Source organism: Schistocerca gregaria, chromosome 1 (genome assembly GCF_023897955.1).
Source record: "Schistocerca gregaria isolate iqSchGreg1 chromosome 1, iqSchGreg1.2, whole genome shotgun sequence".
Lineage (NCBI taxonomy): Eukaryota > Metazoa > Arthropoda > Insecta > Orthoptera > Acrididae > Schistocerca > Schistocerca gregaria.
In genome coordinates, this window is record NC_064920.1 from 834,205,192 (window position 1) to 834,216,887 (window position 11,696).

At 41.8% G+C, this 11,696-nt stretch overlaps 1 non-coding gene across 1 annotated transcript; it reads left to right on the forward strand.

The window, feature by feature from the left end:
* The first annotated feature begins 2,038 nt into the window (after positions 1 to 2,038).
* Trnas-cga (transfer RNA serine (anticodon CGA)) lies at positions 2,039 to 2,113 on the forward strand. Its single transcript has one exon. It is a non-coding gene; the product is annotated as a tRNA-Ser (tRNA).
* Positions 2,114 to 11,696: the final 9,583 nt, after the last annotated feature.

Genomic DNA, 11,696 nt, shown 5'->3' on the forward strand with positions numbered 1-11,696 from the left:
GAGCCAGGGGAAAAAACTGTGTAATGAGAACACGATCCTGCAACCCTGTGACATAGTAACAATATTGGAGGATGAAAATTTCATATTTTGGCTTTCATTTTTTTCATAAAATCATGATCTATGTGGATATGTTGTATAACCAGCTCAAAAAAGGCATATTGACCCAACTTACGCACATAATCAGCTGACAGCGTTTGAGCGTGAAATTGCGAACATTAGGGAAGGAGTGAGTGAAAATTCAACAGGTTTACACGAGTACGATAAAAGAGGGAGAACTGAAGATGGCACAGCGATGTGTAATCCACTGTGGGAGGCAAAAGAAGTATGTGATGTAAGTTACGAGGAAAAAGAAAGATTCAAGTTCACTGAACACCTAGTTGGAGCCACTCTCTTTCTAACCAGAGAAATTCTCTACTTACTCTTCCAGTTTTCCAGAAACTTATTTCAGAGCTGCTATTGAATGCTACTCTTTTATGGAAGCAAAGAAACTTCGAACAGAACTCTCTGTTATTTATGGAAGAGAGGAGTTCAAAAGCATGTGTGGAGCTTTGAGCTCTCTGGATTACATAACAGACAATAATCTTTGTGATACACTGAGCGAATCTGTGAAGCTCCTGAAAGCGATATTTACAATTCCTATGACCGTTTCAGAAGCAGAATGTTGTTTTTCTTCACGGAAACGCATCAAAACCTTCTTGCGGAATACTATGGACCAAGCAAGACTATCAGCACTAGCGATACTCTCTATTGAACGATTCCTCGTTTTAGGAAATATAGATTTCAATCAAAGACTGGTTGGAAGATTTGGAAATATGAACGAAAGAAGAACAGAGTGTCTGTACAATTTATCACCATCACATCCAAATTCAGAGATGTAATCGAACGGCGTTAACATCAGTCCTGCTGAAATAGGTTAGTAAGGCATGCCTACCACTTTTTGAGTTACATAGAGCTGCAGTTGATTTTAATTCATTTTATTCTGCTAAAGTAATACTTTTTTCTGTGTGCACCTTTTGGTTTTATTATGAGTAGATGCAGGAGTGACACGAGCGAGCGGTCTGTTTATATCAGGCATTACAAAAACATTCAGCAGTGTACTGTTTTTCTCTCTTTTGTTGATGTTTTCCTTCGTGAGTAAAGTGCACCACCATCTTCTTTGGTCACGAGCCGCCAATGCCTTCTATGATACTTTAAAGGGCAGACAAGCTTCAGAACCTCAGGTTATGCGAAGAGTTGTGGACGTCCAGCAAATAGGGACTATTAATAGTTTCACTGCCCTTCTACCTCTTTCCGTAGATGCTCGCAACAGTATCACATGAACATTCGACCAGCTTTGCAGTTTTCGAGATACTCGTTCACAAGCTCTGCGTAACAATTATCTGCTCTTTGTCAAAGTCGCTTATCGCGATGGATTTCTTCATCTGAAGCCCGTTTTTAGTTAGGAAGATTCCCCGTCCGTGTCTATGCTAATATGCTTTTGTTACAGGGCCACATGCCCGCAAAGACACCAGGCAGCATCCAACGTTGCAGTGGGCAGTTTTGGCTTATCAGTGTATGAAACCAGGTTTCCACAGCCCTGAATTACTTACATATTCATTCCCAAATAAAATGGTTCAAATAGCTCTGAGTACTTTGGGACTAAACATCTGAGGTCATCAGTCCCCTAGAACATAGAGAACTACTTAAACCTAACTAAGGACATCACACAAATCCATGCCCGAGGCAGGATTCGAACCTGCGACCGTAGCGGTCGTGCGGCTCCAGACTGAAGCGCCTAGAACCGCCCGGCCACACCGGCCTGCTTACACATTCCCCCACCACTACACTTACGCGCGAGTTAGAATTTCCACATGTCAAAGTCTAAACCGCTACTTATGCAACTTTCAAGATCCAGAATGAGATTTTCACTCTGCAGCGGAGTGTGCGCTGATATGAAACTTCCTGGAAGATTAAAACTCGCAGAAGAGCTTCTGTAAAGTTTGGAAGGTAGGAGACGGATACTGGCAGAAGTAAAGCTGTGAGTACCGGCCGTGAGTCGTGCTTCGGTAGCTCAGTTGGTAGAGCACTTGCCCCCGAAAGGCAAAGGTCCCGAGTTCGAGTCTCGGTCGGGCACACAGTTTTAATCTGCCAGGAAGTTTCAACTTTCAAGATGGTCACAAGTGAAGTTCCTCGTAGGAAGATACTACAGTCTGATCCACGAACGACTGGTTCGGGCAGGTCAAAACACAGACGGGGACTGCATTGTTGCTGGTTCCGAACGACAATGCGGTACGAAAATGTTCGTGCTTTGAACTTTGTGAAAACGTGTATCCTGAAAATTATGTCTCTCAATTGTTTTTGTAGAATTTGTCGCCTACCAGCTCCATCAGCCATAACAACTCGCAACAAATGGAATAAAAAGTCACTCATAATTCGCTTTAGTCACGATTAATGTTCGCATTGGCTACGACATTCACAGCAGGTACTCATAGCAGTACTGAACACTCATTGGCTGATGGAGAATGTTTGACGTAGCGACGCAGAACAAGCCTGAGCTCGACCGCCATCGTTTGTGGTTCCAGTTGTAGTGTCACCTGAATCTTACGAATAAAGTCTGGGTGAAACACACTTCTCCATCGTTCATACGGGAGGTAATATGATTGTGCAGCTTTTAGGTAAAGACTGACGTTGACTAAATAAAATAGCTTCACAAATAGTGGTTAGAGGAATGGGTATTATGACATGTCATCCTATAAAGAGAGCAGAGGTGCCTGAATTTCGTCGTACGCACTGTTTCGTTTACACATGAAGTGCAGAGGCAGGCTGACACTGCAGTGATGGAACACAGGCGGGGCGTAGCGCATTTGTGCGACGAGTCTTGGAGCACATGGAATTGTTGAACTCTCCACGCTGTCCGGTCATGAGCTCATGACCGCCTGACAGCGCTCACGAAGAACTAAACAGCACTGCACATGTTTGTGGATTTACAGTGCAAACTGTAGTACTTACAGTGAAGCACAATGTACCATCTTAAAGAACAGAAAGTGGCGATTCAGTAGATATGTAGACGTACTGTGAAAGCAATGTATATATTAGACACAGAGCCAAGTAGTTCCTCTAACGGATTTTCAATAAATAATTAATAGCAATTGTAATTTTATATTCACAAAAGAGGTAGACCCATCAGTTCATAGCACTCATCGACACACATTAATCGAGTTATATGCATGTTTGATTGCATATGTAGCTAACTAATGAAAGACAATTTAACCGGATGCATAACTGAAATCAGCACAATTAATAACCCAAACAGTTACATGATCAGAATGGCACTATGTGTTCTCAAATGCACACACGCTTCACCTAAAACGTTCCGATTATGTAGGTTTAATTGTCAGTTTAATTAATTATTCAACGTTTTGTGTAGTTTTGCCTATAGTTTAAATGCGGTTATAGATATGAGAATTTTAAGATTCAATTACCGTATAAAAAGTTGTAAATGTAGTTGATGATTTCTCAGAGGCGTAAAGGGACGTAGATGCTTGGGATTTCCGCTGTAGAATGGACTGAACGTGGTGGACTTACTGTTCGTTCACGCTTGGCTTGGACGGAGCAGAAGAAAAAAAAAATGGCTCTGAGCACTATGGGGCTTAACATCTGAGGTCGTCAGTCCCCTAGAACTTAGTACTACTTAAACCTAACTAACCTAAGGACATCACACACATCCATGCCCGAGGCAGGATTCGAACTGGCGACCGTAGCGGTCGCGCGGTTCCAGACTGACGCGCCGAGAACCGCTCGGCCACTCCAGCCGGCGCGGAGCTGAAGAGGCAGGACCTATGCTGTCTGGACAGTGATTGAGCCACAAACTTTCAAGACACAGATGTTTGTTTTTGGGATTACGTTAGCGACACTTAGAAATATCCCATGTGGTATCTCAGTGGGGATTTAGAGAAACACGCAGTGGTCAGCGTTCTCATATATTCGAGCCAGTAGTTAACCCTATTTGGGCTCAGAATGATTTCACACTACGTTGAACTCTAACTCATCTGTTCAGTGGAGACAGTTTATTTTTGTACTGATCGGCTCTTAAAATCATTCCGTCATGTAACTATCAGACTTTATTTTTTGTGTTTAGCGTCGATTTGAACGTTTAAAAATTTTGAGCTATGAACACACAATTTGTTACCATTCATTTTAATTATGTAGTGAATGTCCTATCCGGTATATTTGGGGCATTAAATATTTAAATCGGTTTTACTTTTTTGATAAGATTAATCATCAGTGTGCATTCGATGCGTCACAGAATAAACTATTATTATTAAATTTAAAAATGTAGTTAAGCAGCATATTTACATTACTCCGCCTTTATTCAATCTAACATTGTTTAATCAGATTTGTACAATAGCAACACTTTATTATTCCACACAGGTACAGTTAACAGCATCCTCTAAGACAACCTTTAATTCAAAGTATTTAACCATTCGATTCGCAGCATCTCAGAAATCTTTTGAAGACACCCAATAAAGGAGCTATCTGCCGAGGAAGAAAATAGTTTTCGAATGAGTAAATTCAATTTTGGATTCATTTTCTGCCACATTTATGGCTCTAAACAAAAATCTAAGATGCCGGCCGCGGTGGTCTCGCGGTTCTAGGCGCGCAGTCCGGAACCGTGCGATTGCTACGGTCGCAGGTTCGAATCCTGCCTCGGGCATGGATATGTGTGATGTCCTTAGGTTAGTTAGGTTTAAGTAGTTCTAAGTTCTAGGGGACTAATAACCACAGCAGTTGAGTCCCATAGTGCTCAGAGCCATTTGAACCATTTTTGAAAAATCTAAGATATCTGCGCAGGGTACCACGCAAACTGGTTCAAATGGCTCTGAGCACTATGGGACTTAACATCTATGGTCATCAGACCCCTAGAACTTAGAACTACTTAAACATAACTAACCTAAGGACATCACACACATCCATGCCCGAGGCAGGATTCGAACCTGCGACCGTAGCAGTCACGCGGTTCCGAACTGAGAGCTTTAACCGCGAGACCACCGCGGCCGGCCACGCAAACTGGCATTAAATTAAAAGCAACATTGCGATATCTGGCAACTGCAGACACTAGAAATAGTGTCTAAGGAATACTATTTCTAGATTTTTACGCTAACTATGGTTTTTGTCCAATAGCCCTCCTTTATTTTAATTTTAGTTATTCAAGTTTATGCTAAGTCACAGATGTTGTTAATGTAGCGTTTTGTTTACTGGTATGGTACTTAATTTTGTAACCAAACTCTGTACTACTGCGTAGAACAGCCAATATCAGTGGTTACGCCAGTGTATTGACATAGGATTTTAATTGCGGTCAAGAGTAGCTATAAGACTCTAAACGCACAAATATTTCCATTTCGCAGTAACTTTTACACTCAATGACTAAAGCAAAAAGGTATTTTCGCTATACTGAAATAAAAAGTACCTTGGGACCGATGACCTATGCAGTTTGGTCCCTTTAATCCTCAACCAACCAAAAAGTACCTTTACCAAAAAATGGTTCAAATGGCTCTGAGCACTATGGGACTCAACTGCTGTGGTCATTAGTCCCCTAGAACTTAGAACTACTTAAACCTAACTGACCTAAGATCATCACACACATCCATGTCTGAGGCAGGATTCGAACCTGCGACCGCAGCAGTCGCGCGGACCTTTACTATGTGACTGTTCTGCAGTAATATGAATCTTGGCAATTGCAGACCCTAGTTACAGTATTTTTCGAATCCGTACATCAATTCAAACGAAGTTATGTTACTTTTTTTTACAAATAAATGATTATAAGGAAATGCTGGATGCTAGAATGAGATTCCTATCGCACTGTTTAAGAACATTTTGCTACTTCACACAGTTTTTATCTATTTAGTTGGACACTAAGCTCATTATTTTGTCATGATGCTGACTATTCACGTTCATAAACAAATGGTCAATACATATACTGTCCGATGAAAGAGATTAGGATCAGAGCAGATTTACCTAGTGGCAGTTGGTAAAGCTCGTAGGCGACGGTGGGAAAGTGATATCATGTAGGAAGATTTATCGCCTTTTTAAATTTCGTAACTTCCATGTACGTTGGCGTGATAATGTACAAGTAGGGTGTTTCAACGTAAAAGTTGACTTACGTGAGTGTTGGTGTGGGCAAGCACGTGTAAGTAATTCATCACTGTGGAAACTGGGCTTAATAGGGTGATGATAAAAGATTATGGATGCAAGCTGACAACTGGGAAATCCAGCACAACATTTTATCAACGACAATGATTAAGGTGATAAGCTTAAGTGACAAATGTAATAGGATAAAGAAACTAACATGCAGTAGTGCCACCTACACAGATTTTACGGTGAAACTACAAATTGTAGTTCGAAAAATGTCTCTTTGTGTCGTCCAGAGCAGCTTTTGCTTAAGAATGTGTTGACCAGCAATAGAAATGGAACGAGGCAGAAAGCCTTCGAAGTGAGCCGACAATGTCGGAGAAGCGCCTTGGGACGGGCGCAGAGATTACGCTGTTCATGAGATTCTGAACTGCTCAGAGAGAAAAGTGCAGCTGGGCAAGGAACGGTAGGGCAATGATTTACATGAACACTTTAGCAAGGTTACCTATAAATCCAGCTACTGGAAACGAGGAACTCCTTCCCTCCAAGGCGGGGCATGCCGATCAAACCCTGAGAGGTCAGTCGCCACAACTGCGACCTACGAGATCGGTAAGTGAACATCAGCCCAGAAGACTGGGGCCCGCTTATGTGAGTTCAGTTCGCTGATGCAGGATACAGACAAATGAGTTATCGCAGACGTTAAATGAAAACTCTGCGGTAGTGCCTTTAGGTGATTAAAATTTTCACTGGCAGACACTGGCAGTAAGGAAGAAGCAGAGATCATGTTAACAGATATAAGGAGGAAGCTTCAAGCACACCGTAATGTGTTCAGGTGCATAAAAAAACTTCTTCCTCCTATGGCATGAACGGTATGTGACGTATGGAAGGATGATGCACAGTTCATAAATACGAAAATGTCTGGAAAAAGACGATAATTATTTCTAAGTAAATTTGAATTGATACCGTTTCTAGTCATGCTGCCTGAGTATTCTTCCCAGTCTCACCTGATAATACGCACGGTCTGCTGGAAGGAGCTACCTTATGTTGCCATATAGAGACGAGCATGCACTATACTCCACAATCGGACAGAAGACGCGTCAGAAGGACCCAAACACGTTTGTTGTTGACGTGAAGTGCGAGTCTTTCTCAGTAGCTATTAAGGACAAGAAAATGGCAAGAGATAGGGAACAATGGATACTTAAAAGAGGAACTGCTATTACTGGAAAACACGGAGTGTAAAAAAAAGTATTTCATGTTTTGAGGGGTGGTAGTATGGTCTAAAATAAAACAAAACTGTCCAGTAAACGTGGGCACTAAAATAGGTTCCCTTAAGAGCTATGAACCTTTTTTTATCTTCTCTACTCTGAAATACATCTCTTCCACTGCAAGCTCTGCGCTATAACGAACGACCTACTGAGTTCAGTAAACAAATGAAGACACATTCCTTCGTTACTGTACGTGGATACAAAATGCAGTAAACATCTGTTAGTGTTGTTACTGTAAGCCGTATTCACAGTTCTGGGTAAGTGCAGCGCATGCAGTAGTTCTAATGGAACCAGTTTGCGTTGTGAAATGTTATCTTCGCACTTACCAGGAAATGCAAGTCTATTATTCAGCAAAACGATTTACCTGTCCTGGTAGAGGTGATACCACTCCAACAACGGCTAGAGATGTGTTTGCATGGTGGATGGAGCACCAGCCAATTTGTCAGAAATGTCTCAGAATAATTTACAAGAAAATTAATGGGCAATGGATTGATCGGTGAGATCCAGTATGTGGGCCACCTCGTTGGCCCAGTCTTAAACCCTTGGATCTTTGGTTGTAGCGACACTTGAAATGTTTGGTGTACGCGAAACCCACTAACAATATACGAAAACCTCATCAGTGCCTGCCAACGCACCCCTGAACTACCTGGAGCTTTACAGATAGTGCGTTATTCAGTAAGACGCCAGGATAGAAGCATGCCTCTGTATGAATGGACACCACATTGAGCACTTCCTTTAGTGATGGCTCACAAGTGCACACCGTATGTAAAAGCAGATTACATCAGAAGTTTTGCTGTTTCAAATAACAGAATGTGTTCTCATTCTTAAACTCGTTTACTGCGTTCTGTAACCCTTTTGTTATAGCAAAGAACTTGCAGAAGAAGAGATGTGTTTGGCAATAGTGAAGATGAGTAAGTGCTCGTATCTCTTAAAGTATTCTGTTTAGTGCCTATGTTTGCTGGGTATTTTTTTGATTGTTTCAGTATACATTTTCTTAATAACCTGTATGTCTTCTGGTAAAATGTTTTATTTCATAAATGAAGAATTTGTAATTAAATCTACTGTCCGTGATCTGGCTAACTGAGGTGTGTGCAAAGTAGTCAACAGACGACAATAAAATACTAAGGAAAAAATGCGAACTTCATAGGGGCAAGGGTGCAAATCAAATGGGTTTGTGAGGCACGAAGTAACACAAATAGTTTGTTCAAATAGAGCTGGAACGAAACAGGAATAATTTCATGTGACCGACCGCCACATATTCTAGTGAAAGCACGGATGTCGACTATCCTTCGTGCACGCTATACTGTTGGCCACCATGCTGACGTCACAACCAAGAGTGCGTCGCTCGTGAAAAACCCTGTGTTAATAACTCGTTCTACAATGTAATGAAAGAAAGCGCTAAAAATCCGACAGGCGGCATAGGAAATTGAAACACAAGTGATTTTAATAACAATTCCAGTTACAATAGTATTAAGGGAACGATAAAACTATGTTCATTCTGTCGAAGGTGAACTATTTTCATTTAGGTTTACAGCAAGACGCTCTTCTCTTCTTCTCTTTCCCCTATAATGCAGTCTAATTTCAACATTTGAGTTTCAACTTTTTGCACCACATGCACGACACACTTATTCCACTGTTCTCGAGTCGTTGTCCTCACTGCTTATTATAATAGTTCCTCCGGCAATTTTTTTTTTTTGGTGCGGTATAGTCTTTGATTCTGACCCGAATTAACTCAATGGCGTTGAATTCGCAGTGGTACGATGGAATTCCCCGCATTCTTAGCCATTTCAGCTATTTATTTAACGATTTCTGGTAGTTCTTTCTTCAGCGTAAGGTCTTCAAAAGCGATAGTTTTAGACTGTAGCCACTTTGATGTAATTTGCTTGTTGGAATTCGAGTTATGAACTTTTTCTTTTCGACGAGAGTGGTGTGGTGCTACTTCTAGAAAGTATCGACGCACGTCTCCTCATGATAATCTCCACTCTTCTTAAATTCGAAAATAGACGAACAGCCTTCGATGAAACCTGCTTTGCTGTCAATATGTGTGACAATGAGGCGTTTCCCTTTACCCAGTGGACCCTTGTTTCCGGTGGACAATCGGAACAGAAACGCTTTTTTAAAGTATTATATGGGCTTTCTACCCGGACGTTACTTCGGGGATCCGCGTTCAGTCACTTCTCGTCCAAATAGTAAATGGGCCTTCCCTCATCTCTCAACAGTTTAATGGCTGGCAGGTAACGCCGCCTCCATAAAATGATGTTATCCCTGTCCATCAGCATGCTGTCGCGTCCACCCCGAACACATTTAAAATTCATTCCTTTTATTAATTTGTAAAATACAGATCTCCGAAATTCGCAAAAATTGGTATCTTCGTCCACGGCACCGAGCACTTTGTCAATTGTTGGCAATTCGTTACGAAAAAAATGCATGTACTTTGCTTCGTATCGCATTTCTATCGAAGTCATCAACACTTTTCGAAAGCTTCTGTCGTGGTTTTTCTTTCTTGGGAGACTTCAGAGTGCATTTGGCCTTGTACGAACAACACCTGTAGATGCAGCTGATCTCAAAACAGTATCGGTCATTGATTGCTCTGGGTAAAACAGCTCCATTTTAGACACATTAGGAACCACGTGCTTCTCTGCAGAGCTTAATGATTTCTTCTCTGATCGTTTTTTTGGTGTACTCAGAACTGCCATGTCGATCTCGGTCACCGTATCCGTGGAGGGTGACATAATTAGTGTACGCGTGCGTGATACTAATGGGAAAAAAGAATAAGTATTAGGAGGAGTGAATACTGAATGCGTTTACAAACACAGATATTTTCTGTAGTAATCAAAAACAAATCTTTCAAACGAGATGAACTTTACAATCAGATTTTTAAGATCACACACAAACGACTTACAATCGCAATGACGCTCAGTTCACCCCTCGACGGCAGGTCGCCTTGATGTGTTTGCAGGCCTTTTCTCATTTCGGTGAATATAGGTATGGTAACAATCTATGAGGCAAAAATACAGGCCACTATGGTGACGTCACATGAGGCCAGTGGATGTAACGGAGTGCGTTGACGATACATGATGCAACAGTTGGCACGTATGGTAATGAAATAAATAGTTTGTTCGTTATTGTTCGTTTCAATTGTTCGTGGCGGACGTCACCTGACGCCCATTGAAGTTCGTTACTGATCCATTCACTCAGTTTTTTTTATTACAGAGGGCAGCTAACCCTATGACCGAACACGCTGAGCTACCGTGCCGGCAAATCAGGTTTAGTTTGTAGTGTGGGAGTGAGCTCGACGTGGGATCCAAAGCACGGACCCCACGGGGGTGCCCGGCATGCGCCACATGCCAGGGCAGAGGTGGAGGCTAGTGTTCGGAAGTCTGAAAATTCCAGCGCCGGCCGGGGATTGAACCCCGGCCCGGCTGGGGCGAATAGCCCCAGCCGAGGCTCTGGAACGTTCCAGACCCCTTACCACTATACCACCGGGGACCCCGTTATCGGGGCTGACGGCACGTATGGTTATACTGTGTGATGCTATGAATATCAGACTTCCAGGGATACTATGTGAAGTCAGAGGATACAAATGGTGGTGGTGAAGTTATGTGAGATCAAAGATTGTGTTCTCAAGGTATGAGGCCAAATGACACAAGCGTCTGTCGTAACTAATACTGCATGCTTATGCTAATAGTGGATGGCATAAGTGCATACCGTTACGCTTCATTATGAAAAGATTAGAGTGCTACTCAGCATGTAGAGGAGACCGGTTCCGGATTTTTTACGAATACATCTTCAGACGGCTATTATTCGTTTCGTTTTTTTCTCGTGTTGGGGCCACGTTGTAAATCCGTTATTGGTTTGCTGCACGAGAATAGACAGAAAGTTTTGGTTCACTATTTGGTAAATTTTATGATCGATCTGTTTATTATGAACTGTATAAAAGCATATAAGGACAGATTTTGAAAGTTATAACAAGGTGAAATGTGGTGAAAGCTTACGTGCTATATGCTTCGTGTGACGAAATCGCCCTGCATTTTTGTTGTGAGTTCTGAAGTTAAAACATCTGTGTACGTGCACTATGCGAATGCTGTTCAATACCCTGTTTAATGGAAGCATACACGATAAACATTTACCAAACAGGGCCCAGTTTCGCACCAGTGACAAAACAAAGTTTCCAACGATATTATTGTCGTAAGGATTTACGTTTATGCCGACCGGGGTGGCGGAGATACATCTTTGATAGTGCAATGAAAATAATTTCAAAAATAAAAACGAAGTAAAATTATTTACAATAGTGTCAGATATGTTGAGTGGTTAGGATTACAC